The sequence below is a fragment of the Saimiri boliviensis genome, chromosome 13 (assembly GCF_048565385.1).
Source record: "Saimiri boliviensis isolate mSaiBol1 chromosome 13, mSaiBol1.pri, whole genome shotgun sequence".
In the NCBI taxonomy this organism is placed as follows: domain Eukaryota; kingdom Metazoa; phylum Chordata; class Mammalia; order Primates; family Cebidae; genus Saimiri; species Saimiri boliviensis.
The window spans coordinates 78732735-78748780 of record NC_133461.1 but is presented as its reverse complement, the minus strand read 5'-3'; the positions used below and the strand labels follow the sequence as shown (position 1 = coordinate 78748780).

Genomic DNA, 16046 nt, shown 5'->3' with positions numbered 1-16046 from the left:
TAACAATCCCATGATATGGTTAACCCTGTTATCCTCACTTTATAGATAGGGAAACCGAGGCTTGGGAAGTGAGATAGCTAGCCCACAGTCCAACTAGGGATAGCTATGGAACCAGGCAGTATTCCCTCCGGGCTAGTTCCTTGTTCTCAATCAGCCCCCTTCAGCCCTAATACCACCAGTTTAACCTCAAGGGAAAAGCAGCTGCTTGTGAAACACCGAACATCATCTTTTATGAAGAAGGATCAGCACTACTCAATTCCCTGGCCCTTCCCCTTGGCAGTGGAGAACCCGTGAGCTAGGAATCAGGAGAAACGGATTCTCCTGCTCCTGTTGATCTTGACCCTGTGGTTCCCATAGTGTCACCTGGGCACTTAACCATTCCAGGTTTCTGTTTCAGCTTCTCTCATAGAAAAGGGGAATAATGATAATAATAATAGTACTGTGCCTGCCTGGCAACAGGAAGCAGAGCCTCTGGGCCTCTGGAGGCTCAGATCTACCAGTGCCCAGCTCTCACCAGAGCCAGGGCCACTTTCCTGAGTCGTCCCCAGACTCTACTTCAGAGGCTGCCACTGTGATCCTCCCATCATGCCATAAATATGGAGGCAATTAGCATGGAGCCTAGGTCCAAAGGGAATTCTCAGAGCCCTGTTCATCTTCATAATGTTGAATAAAACCCTCCAGGAGGCCCACGTCCCTGCTGCAGCAGGCTGGCTGCTTCTGGTCTGACTAACTAGGGCTCCGCGAGACTTATGCAGCTCCCCTCCCATGGCCCTCCCCTCGCCCACAACGCTCAGGGGCACCCACCAGGCTGCCACCAAGAAGCCTGCAAAAAAGGACACTCCGTCCTCTCCTACCAAAGCATCAACAGGTTCCACATTTTCCCAAGCTCTCTATTCCTTTCATTTATTTTATTTTATTCTCCTTTATTGTATTTTATTTAGAGATGGGGTCTGTCTGTCACCCAGGCTGGAGTGCCATGGCACAATCATAGCTTACTGCAGCCTCCAACTCCTGGGCTCAAGCAATCCTCCTGCCTCAGCCTCCCAAGTAGCTGGGAGTGCAAGCACATGCCACCACACCCCCTAATTTTTTTCATTTTCTATAGAGCTGGGGGCCTTGCTATATTGTCCAGGTTAGTCTCAAAATCCTGGCCTCGACTGATCCTCCTGCCTGAGTCTCCCAAAGCTCTGGGATTACAGGTGTGAGCCATCACACCTAGCCTCATGTTCCTTTTAAATTCCAGAATCAAAGGGCAAAGCATCACTCAGTCAGCAAGTACTTACTTCCACAGGGCACCATAAGGAAGACCAGGAAGATCCACATTATCCCTTTGCAGCCCTGGGTCCCAAAGTGGACATCTGCCAGTTCTGCTGATGGCAGTCGCATCGCTAGTTCTGGGTGGGTTTTCTAAAGGCGACTATCTTTGTGATGGCCCATGCCCCTGTCAAAGCCCCATTCACTTGTTTGAGCTGACTGCCTGATAAGTGTCAGGCTGACCCTGTCACCTGGGTTACAAAGCCATAAAATCCAGGGTTGGAAGAGACCTCAAAGAGGTTTTTTCTGCCCCCTCCCAAAATCTAACCCCATCCACTATGAACTCCTCTTGAGTCAAATATATAGTTCTTATTTCAACATGCTGTGCCCAGTGAAAGCTCAATAAATATTTATTGATGGTGGTGCCCATGATGAATTAACAGCCAAAGCTATAAAATTAAAGTTTCACACAAGGAGAAACCCCAGTGAGAAAGAAACCGCTACATAAAGTTTACAATTTTTCAAAATGATAAGTGTTCACACACACACACACACACACACACACACACACGGTGTGGCAGACAGAAGACCACCATTCTCTACCTCACCTATTCAAGGAATCAGGAAACAAGAAAGTCCTTCTCATAGACTAGCCTGCCTCGGTGGAAGGTATGCTGGGTTTCTCAGAGGCCAATCAGCCCAGCCTGTCCGGCTGTGCTCGGCCCTGGACCCAGCATTCACACTGCCTCCTTGCTGGAACCAAGAGCAAATGCAACAACACAAAAACAAAATGGCACTGTCGAAGGCTTTATCCAGTGTCCCAGACGGACTAATGTCAATGCAAGAATATATCCAATTCTGAGGGTGCTAAAACTTCAAGAAGCACAGACAGCTTAAAGATAATATATACATAGAAAGAAAGGCTAGGGCCGGGCGTGGTGGCTCACACCTGTAATCCCAGCATTTTGGGAGGGTGAGGCAGGCGGATCACCTGAGGTCAGAAGTTCAAGACCAGCCTGACCAATATGGTGAAACCCCATCTTTAAAAAAAAAAATTTTTTTTTGAAGAAAGAAAGGCTAGGATGTGTAGCCATAAAGAAGACAAGAACTTGAAACCTATTGAGCAGAGACCAGTCATCACTAATCAGACCTTGCAGCCCTTCCCCTACCCCAATGTATTTATAGGCATGAACATGCCGATTGCAGGTCTAAGAGCTGCCATTGTTCTTTTCTATAACGAACTGACAGAGCTAGCTTCTTTCTTGCTTGCTTCCTTTCTTTCTTTTGAGGCAGTGTCTCACTCTGGCTGGAGTGTGGTGGCACAATCTCAGCTTACGATAACCTCTGCCTACTGGGTTCAAACGATTCTCCTGCCTCAGCCTCCTGAGTAGCTGGGACTACAGGCACCTGCCACCACACCCACCTAACTTTTGTATTTTTTTTAGTACAAAAATAGACAGAGTTTCACCAGGTTGGCCAGGCTGGTCTCAAACTCCTGAACTTGTGATCCACCTGCCTCAGCCTCCCAAAGTGCTGGGATTACAGGGGTGAGCCACCGCACCCAGCTGAGAGCTAGCTTTTTTCTTTCCTTAGACTCCCTGGATTTCCTTGAACTGCAGCACGGAAGCACCAAAGCTCACTCAACCACCTTTCATTTTCCATCACATGTGACTTGGCGGAAGCTCAAGGGAACTGCTCAATCAGGATCTTCTCATACCAAGCCACAGGGCTGTCTAGACGTCAGGCAGAAGAGGGCCCTGAAACTCCTGATACCAAACCAGAGCGGACTGTTTACAAGCTGATCAGGTTCATGGGCTAAAGAAAAACTTCAGGCAACTTGGGAGGGGGAAAACAGAGAAGGCTTTGAAGAAATGGATTAGGCCAGCCTGGACAACATAGCAAGACTCTATCTCTACAAAAAATCTGAAAAAATTAGCCAGGCGTGGTGATGAGTAGGTGCCTGCAGTCCCAGCTACTCAGGAAGTCGAGGCAGGAGGATCACTTGAGCCCAGGAGTTTGAGGCTGCAGTGAGCTGTGAGCTGTGTACTTTAGCCTGGGTGACAGAGCAAGACACTGTCTCAAAAAAAAAAAAAAGAGAAAAGAAAAGTAAAGAAATGGATTCGAGTTTGTGCTAATCTTATAAAGTTAAGTGAAATCATGCCCCCAGATTCTCTCCCACCAGAGGGAGCTGGTTGGAGCCTGGTTTTGCATTAGCCTAAAGTGTCTGATGCAGCACCCAGCGGGGCTGGTGAGGGTTGAGTGGAGATGGAACAGACACAGAAAGGAAATCCCTTGAAAACCAAAGACAGAGTCTCAGGAGGACACTTCCACCCTGCCCTTTCCCAGCTCCAGCCTTTGGGCAATGTGCAAAAGATCCCCCAAGAGAGCTTCTGCCTGGAGCAGGTCAGGAGCTCCAGCGTGGCTGCCCTGGGGCTGCGCTGCCTCTTCCAGGCTTCTCCTGGAACATTAGGCTATTCTCCCTTTTCCAGTTCTTGTTCCTTGTCCAATCCTCATGAACTTCCTATTTGAAAACTATGCTGGTGGTTGACCAGGTAACCAGGAATTTAGAAGACAGAGAGAGAGGCTGCCTACGATGTAATCCCAGCACTTTGAGTGGCTAAGATGGGAGGATCACTTGAGTCCAGGGGTTCGAGACCAGCCCGGGCAACATAGCTGTACTAAAAGAGACCTCATCTATACTAAAACTAAAGAGAATGAATACATTAATTAACTGGGCATGGTGACACACACCTGTAGCCCCAGCTATTCAGGAGGCTGAAGCAGGAGAATTGCTTGAGCCCAGGAGTCTGAGGCTGTAGTGAGCTACATTGCTGGGCGACAGCGTGAGATCTCTAAAAAATAAAAAATAATTAAAAAAAAGAGGAGAGGAGGAGAGGAGAAGAGAGGGAAAGGGAGGGGAGGGGCAAAGCAGAGAGGTTGGGGGAGGGGGAATCTATGACGCTATAGACAACAAACATCTCATGGCATCACCTGACCCTCAGCTCAGTAGAGTTCTTCCCACAGGAAGAAGCATGTCCATGGACAGAAAGAGAACACCCACAGTCCACTTGGCAACACTCACTGGGCCCCTCCCAGCCCAGGCCTGTCTTCCCTGGCTGCTGAAGGCGGCCTCATGATTCCGCTCTAATTTTTGGTGCGTGTTCCTGCCCAGATGGGGTGCCTGATCTTGTCATGGCCAGTGTTTGCTGCAGAAGGGGACCTGGTACAATTTTATAGGAACCCAGTGGTTCCCTGGGGCCAGACTCTAATGCTGTCCAGATGCAGAAAGACAGAAGGGCCATTCAAAAACAACTGAAATATCAACACACTTTGAAAGCGGTCTGTTAGCACTTGCCATAAGCACAATAAACAAAACAATGAAACCATCAGAAAGCACCGTGAGACAGTCCGGCTTTAGGAACTTGGCTTTGATGGCTTAGAAAAGCAAAGAAAGGGGGCAGAACCAGTTCCCACTTGGGCTGAGGCTTGTTTATTCTGCTTATCTGAAGTCAGAGCTAACAATCCTCATCTCGATGAAAGGACCTCGAAGTTTCTCCCTCCACACTGGCCCCTGTGCAGAGTGGTGCCGCCTTCTGCAAGTGGTCAGTTTCTGCATGTGGCCCATAAAACACCCACTTTATAGCCCCGCTCCCTTCTGTTGAAAGACCCTTGTTTCCTCTGTGTTCCCTCAACAGGTGAATGAGCTCGACAAACAAAAGCATCTGCTGGAGCCCTTACCTGGGTGGGCTGATGGGAGGGAACCCTAAGGCAGGCTTCCAGCCGTCTCCTCCTCAGCAGTTAGCTCCCTTAGCAGCCACCAAGAGGGCTATTGGTTCTGCCCGAGGCCCCGCTGCTGAGACATCTGTCCTGCTTTGGAGGGAGAGACCGACCAGGAGAGAAATGTCACCCGTCTGCACACCAACTTCCAATTTGAGTTTCGGAGCTGGGGTTGGGGCTGTCCCCTTGGGTGACATGAGGCCGCCTGCTCACCACAGCCACTCAAGGCTGTTATTTCCCGCTGTCTTTGCTACATTCCCGCAGTGGGTGCTCGCCAACTCATCTCTCAAATTACCGTGCCAGTGATTTAAGTGAGCTTCGTTCGTTTGGGTGCCATCCTCCTGTCTTTTGACTCTTAGTCAAGCAAAATAGGGGATTAACCAAAAGGGGTGTGGGTGGCTGTTGGGGGAGGCTGGAGGGCACCTGAAGTCCACGTGCCCCGACGGCCGATGGTGAGAGCCCAGGACGTGGACTCCAGTGCTCGGTGCTCTGCTGTGCTGTGCAACCACAGACAGGCCCTTGTCACGCATCCCCTCGCCCCCTCAAACACACACACAGTGGCCCTTAGTCTCCTAAGCCCCATGGGTAGATGAGTCAGAAGACTCTACTTTGTTCTTCCTTCCTAACTGAGAAAGGGGGAATGAAACAGACGCCAGACAAAGGCACTAAACATACCTAGAGCAGGAACTCTCCCATCTCTGCTCCAGGCCGGGAGGCTGCAGTCTGGTTCATCGTCATCCTCTTCCTTCTCTGCGGAACTGGTGCAGTGTCGACCAGTTCAGTCTGAATCCAGTTGCTTCCCTGGAACAGACTGTTGCAGATTCAGCAACCATCAGAAAAATGTAATGTGCCCAATTGCCGCCCTTTCATTCCTTCCCACATCTGAACCGGTGGGATAATCTTGAGACCCGACCCCCAACTTCCCCAGACCCCTTTGGGTATTGTAAATGTCACTCCCAACACAAAAGGCCCACCCCCTCCACTCCTGTCAGTCCCTATGGGAACCAAAACAGAAAGCCCAGGAGGCTTAGGATCAGAAGCCTCCAGAGTGGCCACCTTTCCACCGATCAGCCTCCTGTGGCACAGACACAGCCACGGAGTATGGATTTTTGGAGTGAGAAACCCGTGATTCAAATCCCATCTTTAGCCAACCTCTCAATGGCTAATTCATCTATTGTAAGGACTAAAAGAGGTCATGTCCAGCCAGGACCAATGCACAGCCCAGCACAATCCAAGCAATAAATATCAGCAGCTTTATTCTCATCTCCTCCCAATTTCAGCTGTCCATCAATCCACAGACAAGTATTTGTCAGATGCCAATTAAGTGCTCAACACAACAATGGGAGTTCAAAGGATATGGATAAATAAGTCGAGATCACTGCCCTGGGGGAGCTCCCAGGATAATGGAGGAGATAAGCAGATCTTTTGGAGAGAGGAAATGCTTTGGCACAGAGTAACATTCTTATGGGGACCACAGGGGCCGGCACTAGCTTAGAATCATCCCTAGGTCTTGCTACTTCCTGACTAGGTGACCTAGGATCAGTTACCTAACCCCTCTCAGTCTTGGTTTCCTCATCTGTAAAATGAGGAAAGTAACAGCTATCTCATCAAGCTGTAGTAAGGATTACATTAAATTTAATTGAATAATTTAATTGAAGAATTTGATTTAAGTTAATTTAACATGCAGAAGGGGACCTGGTACACTTTTATACACTTGACCTTATCTGCTGTGTAATCTCCTATGGGAAATGTGGATAATAATTGACCTATTAGCTGGGCTTGGTGGGGCACACCCATAGTCCCAGCTCCCTCGGAGGCTGAGATGGGAGGATCCCTTGAGCCCAGGAGGTCGAGGCTGCAGTGAGCCATGACTGTACTGCTGCTCTCTAAGCTGTGTGACAGAGTGAGACCCTGTCTCAAAAAATAATAATAATAAAATAGTTGACCTCCCAGCCGGGCGCGGTGGCTCACACCTGTAATCCCAGCACTTTGGGAGGCCGTGCCAGGTGGATCACAAGGTCAAGAGTTCAAGACCAGCCTGGCCAGTACGGTGAAACCCTGTCTCTACTAAAAATACAAAAATTAGTTAGGTGTGGTGCCAGTTGCCTGTAGTCCCAGCTACTCAGGAGGCTGAGGCAGAAGAATAGCTTGAACCCGGGAGGCGGAGGTTGCAGTGAGCAAAGATCGCGCCACTGCACTCCAGCCTGGTGACAAAGCAAGGCTCCGTCTCAAAAAAAAAATTGACCTCCTCTGAAGGGATGCGCTACACATTAAATTTGTTAATTCATCCAAAGCTATAATTACCCTGTAATATGCAGTGCCCTGAAGGAAGGATTTAGGTGTGTTTTATGCACAGATACATTCCAAATAGAACAGGGCCTGGTACGTAGTACATACTAGTTGACTGAAGGAACTGTTGAATGTCTTAGGGGAACAGAGCCATTCCAAGAAGGCTTCGTGGAGGAGGCGATGCAGAAAGGTGAACAGAAGTTATCCAAGCTGAGAAGATGGGTGGGGCTGCTGCAGAGGAAATAGCCCAGGAGGGGCACCCAGCAGGAACCAGGACCAGGCACAGCGAAACAGGAAGCCTCAAGCAATCTAGCATTTGTAAAATAAAAAGTACAAGTCAGGCGGGAGAAAGAGGTAGAGCTTCTCTCCCAGATGGTCCAGTGGTTGATTTTCATGGGGCTAAACACTAGCACACCCAACACACACACCCAACACACACCCAACACATACAACACACACTCAACACACACACCCAACACACACCCAACACAAACCCAACACAAACCCAACACACACACCCAACACATACCCAACACACGAACCCAACACACACCCAACACACGAACCCAACACACACCCAACACACACACCCAACACACACCCAATACACACACCCAACACACACACCCAGCACACACCCAACACACACACCCAACACACACACCCAACACACACACCCAACACACACCCAACACACACCCAACACACACACCCAACACACACACCCAACACACAAACCCAACACACACACCCAACACACACCCAACACACACACCCAACGCACAAACCCAACACACACCCAGGAGAAATTCCAGCATTTAGGAAAAAACAACTTCCATCAGCCCTCTAAGTCACTGAATCTGATTCCAGAGAGCATCAGAAATAGCATTTCCCGTGAGCCCTTCGCCTCTGGGGAAGGTCTGATTACAGGGGACCCTAACCCATCTGTCTACGAGATTTCCAGCCCACTAAGAGAAAAAGGCAACCATGCCTGTGAACTCTGACCCCATCAATCCCAGCAGGAGCTGGGGAAGAATTTACATCTTCAAAGGTCCTGCTAAATGTTAGCCAACAGCCTCTTCCCAGCCCCCAGCCCTCACCTCCTCCCCCTCTGAGCCACCAGGGGTCAGGGACTAGGGTCACACCTGGCCATGCCTGGCCGGGCCCAGATTCCACCTAGCATCTCATCAGCAGAGCCATCCAGCTCCCTCCCTGCCACACCCCTTCTCCCCACATCCCACACTTGGACCCGGAGCTGGAAGACATTGGCCACCAGGACACTGTGTAAGGGGCCTTCAGACAGACAGGGACTCAGGCCGCCCACCCTGGAAAGAGTCCTGGGTCCTGGATGAGACCAGAGAGTCAGACAGGGCCCTAGACCAGGGTCAGCTCCAGGGACTGCCCCATCAACAGGTTTCAGCAACCTCTCCCTGACCCCAGTAAGCTCCAGTAGTCCCTCTGATCTCCTGGAGGCAGGGAGACCTGTTCACTTTTACCAGACACCTTTGACGTGGGCACTGAGAAGAATCTGGGAGAGAGGTTTGCTCACAAGTCAGAGTTCGGGCCAGCAGTCAGCCTGACCAGCTCCAGCCAGCCCTGGAGCTCAGGCCACCATACCTGCCCCTTCTCATGGGCCACAGGAGGTGTGAGGACAGGGCTCTGGGCCCAGCAAGCCAAAGAGGGGAGTCCCGGCCCCCAGGATCACCTACACTGGCCACAGACTTGGGTCCCACCTCAGACTTTGATTTCCCCTTCGGATGGCTCTCAGAACATAATGGTCTCAGCTCCCAGCCCTGAGCAGGGGCTGCCCTGGTGATTCTGCAGGTGAGCATTTAAGAGCAAGCCCCCAAAAGCAAGGGCTTGCTGTGGCAGAGACTGCAGCCCTGAGATTAGTGGCTCTGAGCTGCCACTGTTGACCTGCATCTGTGAGGGACCATTTCCCAGCTGGTGCTGATGAAGGAGTCAAGAATGAAGCCGGTGGTACCTCCAGGCGTGCCTCCTTGCCCTGCCTCTTCCATCCCGGCTCCAGCAAAGGTCCCCACAGCTCCTCCCTGCAGTGGACGGGGAGCCATTGGCAGGTATAGTAGACCTAAAGGCTCAGGGGCTCTGCTAATCATGAGCTGTGTGGCTTGGGAAAATCACTCACCCTTTCTGTGCCTCAGTTTCCCCACTTGCAAAACAGACTGGGCAGAAGGTCTCCAAGATCCCTATAGTTCTACCTTCTCTGACCCCAAGGCTCTTCCACCTTCAACCCTCTTTAAAACTCTTCTGTTCCTACCACAGAACCTTGTAGCCATCGGAGATTACCCAGTTGAAGCACTTTATTTTAAAAATGAGATAGCTGGAATCCAGAGCCAGGAATGAGCTGGGTGACCAGGAGTGAGACGCCTCAGGGCAGAGCCAGGCCTGGAATCCAGGCCTCTTAGGGCTTGCTCTTTATGCCTGGCCAGCTCTAGGCTTGAAATCCCCCCGGAAGTCACCTCCTCAGGAGGTGCACACCAAATTATTTCCCTGGCATCCAAGACCTGCCCACCCACAGCCTGCCACCGGCCTGTGCTCTAACTGCCCCCAGAACCACTTCCCTCCCTAATCTGACTCACTAGCTGTTCCCAGCAAGTCCCAGGCTCAGTCTGGTCCCGACCTGCTGCTCCGGGAGGCCCTGCTCAGATCACCCCACACCCTCCCCTTGCCTGAAAACTTCCTCCCTAGCTGTCTCCCTGCCCTCCTCCTGACCTCCTGCAGGCCCTGTGGCTGAGCCCTTCTTGCTCCCTTCAGCTCCTCAGCTCCCTCCTTCTCTACACAGCCCACAGGCAGTGGGGTGCATTGGTTCAGAGCTGCCCACAGTGCCTGGCAGCCTGGGGTTGAATCGTGGCCCCACCACTCACTAGCCACATGGCCTGGGGTGAGCTACTGATTCCCTGGTACCTCATTTCTTCTTATGAAAAGGGCATCACAGGAGTTCTTAGCTCAGCCTGTCACTGTTAGGATGACCTCTGTCATATCCAATGACCTAAAACAGTGCCTGGCACGCAATGTGCATGTGTGTCCATCTATACGTGTGTTACGTTTCATGCATATCTATTTCCCAACTGGACTATAAGTTTCTCCATGTTCAATATAAAAATGTATTTCAGGCCAGGCTTGGTGGCTCACACCTGTAACCTCAGCACTTTGGGAGGCCAAGGCAGGAAGATTGCTTGAGCCCAGGAGTTCAAGATCAGACCAGCCTGATCAACATAGTGAAACCTCATCTCTAACCAAAAAAAAAAAAAAAGTTCCAATTAGCTAGCCAGGCATGCTAGCATGCACCTGTAGTTCAGGTACTCAGGAGGCCAAGGGGGGGAGAACGGGACCCTGTCTCTAAAATATATACATAGATATAAAATAATAATGATGTACTTCTTAGTACCATCCAGAACTGTGGTGATGCAAGTGAAGGAGACATTCAAAACCGGATGGACAGTTCTATAAGAACCCTTATGCTAGGGATGGCTCAGCACTGGAATGAGCTAGCTTGGGGTCGGAATGTCAGCCATCAGCACAGTTACAGAACTTAGGGACAGCACCGTCTCCCATCAGGAGATTCCCGGAGCCATGAAGATTCCCCTTAAAACCCGAAATGCCCCTTGCCATCTCCTGCCCCCAGCAGAACCTCTTACACTAATTCTGTCGCTCCACCTGTTCTGCTTGGTGCTCAGCCCCGCCCCTTCCCATTCCCCACACCCCACAGACCAAAGGCTGTGGGTGATTGATGATGACAGTGACCTGTCACTGACCCTTCCAGCCCCGTCCCCTGCTGCCCATGAGGCACTCGCCGGCAGCCTACAGAGCTGTTTGAAATGCAGACCCCCCACCCTATGGGGCTGCTGGTTTTCCTCCACGTGTGAAGTGGGATCTTTGATGTGTGCCCTACCGGGGTCTCTCCAAAGGTCTGGGTCCTGGGATCACGGCCTACAGCAGCCTTCACCAGCCTGTCTTTATGTGGCTCAGGGCATAATGCCTGATAGATCTGGGTTCCAATCCCAACTTTTGGGCACATTTACCAACTCTGTGCTTCTCCCATCTCTGAACCTCAGATTCCTTATTGTGAAGAAGAGACGTAAGGTATAGCCCACAGAATCACTGAAAGGTTTAACTTAGATAACACACAAAGCTTTGGGCACAAGGAGGGCACATCGTAATCAATAAATGATAGCCATAGTAAACAGGAGGTGGAGGCCGAGGCGGAGGAGGAGGAAGAGAAGGAGGAGGAGGAGGAAAGGGAGGAGGAAGAGGAGGAAGAGATGGGGGAAGAAGAAGAGGAGATGGAGGAGGAAGAGGAGGAGGAGATAGATGAAGAGGAGATGGAGGAGGAAGAGGAGGAAGAGATGGAGGAGGAAGAGAAGGAGAAAGAATAGGAGGAGGAGGAAAAGGAGGAGGGAAGGAGATGGAGGAGGAAGTGAATGCAGAGGGATGGAGATGGAGGAAGAGAGGAGGAGGCTGTTGTAATAATGGAAAGGCAGGCGGTTGTCAGTGAGGACTCACTTTGACTCCATTCTGTCCTTCTTCTTCCTCTCATACTAACCTCCTTGATCTTCCTTCACCCAAAACAGGAGCATGCCACGTGTCTTCCTTTTGCATACATGCACGCACGCACACACACCACACACACTCACACACACACACACACACACCATGCTACCAACAGCTTTTTATTTAACGTTCTCCTTGCCCAAAGCTTCTCTCACTCGTTCTCTGGGACAAGCCAGCACTGTGGAGCTGTCTTTTTCATTTCTCAGCGTCCCTGGCCATTCCAGGTATCCACGGACAGGGTTCATGTCCCTTACAGCCAAGCTGCCCAAGGCCTGATTTGCTCTCTTTACAAAAAAAAAAAAAAAAAAAATCTGTTTCCACTAAACCACTGAGCATTCCATATGTCATAATTTTAAAGCCACTTCTTTACGCATTTCTTCCATTTATTTGCCTAGTCCTCAATAAATATTTGGTTCACGTGACTTCTTGGAACCAAATGTTGGTGTCCAGCTGAAAAGGATGGAGCCCTCTGGACTTGGAAGTTCAGCTGAGGCTGAGGCTGCCCGCCATTTTGAAATGAACAGCAGACCGTGAGCCCGCTCCGCTGGGCCTGTCCCCTGTGATCTTAAACAGATTTCCGTGAAACGTGACCTGTGAATAGCAGTTATCTGGAGAGGTGACTGCAGAGAGCTCTGAAGCCAATGAAACCAATAGAGCCACGGAAGGCACCTGGTACCTGTGCCTGGGGGAAGACAGGGGAGAGAATCAGAAACACACCAGCTCCTCATTCCCGGGCAGCCACTTCCAGTGGGTAAAACAGCCCATTATCAGAGCGGGTAAGTGGCTGGGGGAAGCAGGAAAGTAGAATGGTGTTTGCATTTGAGGGGAAAGGTTTGGCCTACAGCAGAGTTCCAGCCCCACGGCCATGCTCACCCTCTCCACCAACTCTCTCTCTCTCTCTAATCTCTCTCTCTCTCTCCAGATGTAACTCTTTTTCTTCCTCTCTCTCTCTCTCTTTCTACTCTTCTCTCTGTGGACCTCCTTCTGAGTTCCAGCCCAGCCCCACAAGCCCTACGTTCTCTTTTTCTCTTCCTTCCTCCTCCTTCTCCCCTCTCTCTCTCTTTCTCTCACTCTTAAACCTTGCTGATGGGGGCTTCGATGACATGAGAAACCACACTTTTTATGCTCTTCATGGTAAGGGAATGAGGAGGGACAGATGAAAGCCCAGGATAAAAGAACACTGCAAGGATAGAATGAGATAACCCCATTAAAGAATGTCCATAAACATCTGTGAGAAACACCTTCCCCTGGAAAGGCAATGATGAAGGAAGAGATTTTTTTCGGGCCTCAATTCCAGGAAGTTCACAGGACAAAGAGATCTTCCCTGAAAGAACCCCAGAGTTGCAACTGCGTCTCTACTGTCCGTCCCCACATCCCAGGATGTTCAGGGCAGGGACGATGGGGCCATGATGGGGAGAGGGTCTGGCGGTGAGGCGCTTTAAGAACTGAAATACAGAGACCCCAAGCAGAAGGACTCATCTACTCCCCCTTGAGCAAAATGAACCCAGGAGGGAGGAGGAAGAGGGTGGGGAGCTCTTTCCAAGCCGAAGGAGTCACTGAGTTAAATTACAGAGGCCTGGGAGGAATGATTAACAGCTCTCATGGTTTTCTGCTTCACAGCCATTACTCACTCTAAACCTGAGGCTTCTCGGTTACATAGCCCAGCCCGGGCCGACCATTTTTTCCATTGACTGAAAACACATTCCGACTGAAAACAAACTTTGGATCCCCGAGGCTTGGCAGGCCCTGGGTCCTCCTCCATATTTAATCAACGGGAAGCTAAACACTTTCAATCTGTGATGGCTCATTTGGACGGGGTCTCGGGGCTTTTGCTTGGTGCCAGATATAATAACTCTCCTCTCTCTTTTCTAAGGCCTATTTTATAATTTTGCTGTTTTTCAATGTCAAGCCCGTCTTTTGAAGAATTTTTATTGGATTTCCTGCTAGACTTCAACGAGGATTTTTCTTGCTTTGGCAGAACTATCAAGCAGAACAGGGGAAAAACTCAATCGTCATCTTGGAAAGTCGAGATGGTGTGTGTGTGTGGAGGGGGCGTCCTTTGTTTGCACACAAACAGGTTTCTGGAAGGCTGGAGCCCCAGTTGCCAGCTTCGAGGCGCCCTCTAACTTCTGAGTCACGGGGTGAAAGTTGACATGGCAAGGCAGATGGATGTGGGAAGAGAGAGGAAGTTGGAACAGGATAAGGAGGAGGGAGGCGTGAGCGTGTCAGAGGGCTCAGGGCAGCTAGGAGTCTACTCTTGGCCCAGGACACAAATTCTGACACTGCCAGGCACAGCTAGGACATTGAAGGCCAGGGACACAGTGCCCACTCAGGGGGCAGTGGGCAGACTCTTACCCAACAAGATGGCCCCCTTGGAGCTGGCAAAACCCCAAGAAGGAGCAGGAAGGCCCCCTGTCAGAGGCTGCCACTCTACTGGCATAGCGGGGGGCCTGCTCAGGGCAATGCTGAGATCTTTAATTTTTCTTCACAGAGATTATTCCCCAGAGGAAGCAGCTTGCCAGTGAGTGACAGCCTTTGTTTGCTCATGTTTTCCTCTCCTCCCAGAGTCAACTTTCGGAATATACCAGGATGTTCCCTCTCACGTGACTTTCTTTTCTATGTTTTTTTAAAATTGGAGGAGATGGGAGGCTCCACAGCATAATATCCAAAGGCGGGGGGAGTGGTTTTTTTGTCCAATCACGAGAGAGGGGAGAGAGGAGCCATGGTCTTCTCTTCTTGTGTTTTCCGTTTCTCCGTTTCATGCCGAGATGTTATAACTGCACTTCGTATCTCCTCGGCTGCTGTTGCTTTCACAATGCGCGGAACATGTCCTCATGTCATCTCATCTTCCTCTTCCCACGCCACCCTTCTACAGGGCGCTACTGGTTTGGGAATTGCCATTTTAGAAGGGAGCACACAAGACTCAGATCAAGTGACCCGCTCAAGTCTCATGGGAAGTAGACAAACCAAGGTCTGGACCAAAGTGAGGGCTTTTTCTAGCAGGCTACAAAGGGGCATGCTGCAGGGAGCTGCCTGCCCCGTGAGTGAGTCCTCTCCCCCGTTGGGCAGAGTGCTCGGTGTAGATTTCTGGGAGCAGAGCACACCGAGAGTTGTATGGCGATTCTTACCCCCTCCACCAGCTGCAGACCAGCGTCTCTGCAGGCCGGACTATGAGACCAGGCGTCTAAAGCGTCTAAGCCGCTGCTCCCCACTCCTTCCACTTCCTGTGGTAAAAAGACTCAATCCACAAAAGTTCTATGGAACACCCACTCGGGGCTAGAATAGTCAGGGATTCGGTACATGGAAAAGATACCGTCCCTGCTCTTGAGGAGTTTATAGTCCAGATGAGGAGACAAGGCAAGCAGAGAACCCTAGATCATTACAACTGCTAAGAACCTTGGAGATCAGCCCTCTAAACCCCATGTTTAGCAGTAAAGATATGGGACAGTTCAGGGAACCAAAGAATGGATGGAGAGAGGCAATAGGAAACAGTGTTGTGTTTCATGCTGAAGAGTGCAGTGTGACAGCTGACATGGTGGCTCACAGCACCTATGGAGGCCAAGGTGGGAGGATCATTTGAGACCAGAAGTTTGAGACCAGCCTGGGCAGCATAAGGAGACTGTGTTTCTACAAAAAAAAAAAAAAAAAAAAAAAAAAAAAAACAGCAATTTTTTAAAAAATTAGTCAGGTATGGTGGTGCCCACCTGTAGTCCCAGCTCTGTAGTCCCAGCTACTCGGGAGGCTGAGGGCTGGAGGATTGCTTGAGCCCAGGAGGTCGAGACTACAGTGAGCTGTGATCATGCCACTATACTCCAGCCTGGTCTAGAGAAGGAAACCCTGTCTCAAAAGAAAAAAAAAAAAAAAGAGTATGGTGGGGTCTACAAGCTGCTCAGAGAACGCAAATTGGTCCAGACACATTCTAGGAGAACGTAAATTGTGGTCTCCATCTTGAACCATATGTAGCACTGGATAGACGGACAGAAAGGCAAGCGTCATAAAAGCAGAGGGGTGAAGGCAGACTGGAGTCTAGGGTGTCTGCGGAACAGTGACGGGCTAGAGTTGAGAGACAGGGAGGGGAGAAAAAAAGCCAAGGCTGAAATGTGAATGAAGCCAGACCCTGTAGGATCTTCAGTGGTCAGGAGGAACGTGCATGC

At 50.4% G+C, this 16046-nt stretch overlaps 1 long non-coding RNA gene across 1 annotated transcript in view; it reads right to left on the bottom strand.

The window, feature by feature from the left end:
- Positions 1-5597: 5597 nt before the first annotated feature.
- LOC141580833 (uncharacterized) overlaps positions 5598-16046 on the bottom strand; it is a 193524-nt gene continuing 183075 nt past the window's right edge. The window contains exons 3-4 of the long non-coding RNA XR_012513203.1: positions 7429-7629; positions 5598-5842 (exon numbers count right to left, since the gene is read on the bottom strand). This is a non-coding gene — a long non-coding RNA (uncharacterized LOC141580833). The remainder of the gene's footprint in view (positions 5843-7428; positions 7630-16046) is intronic.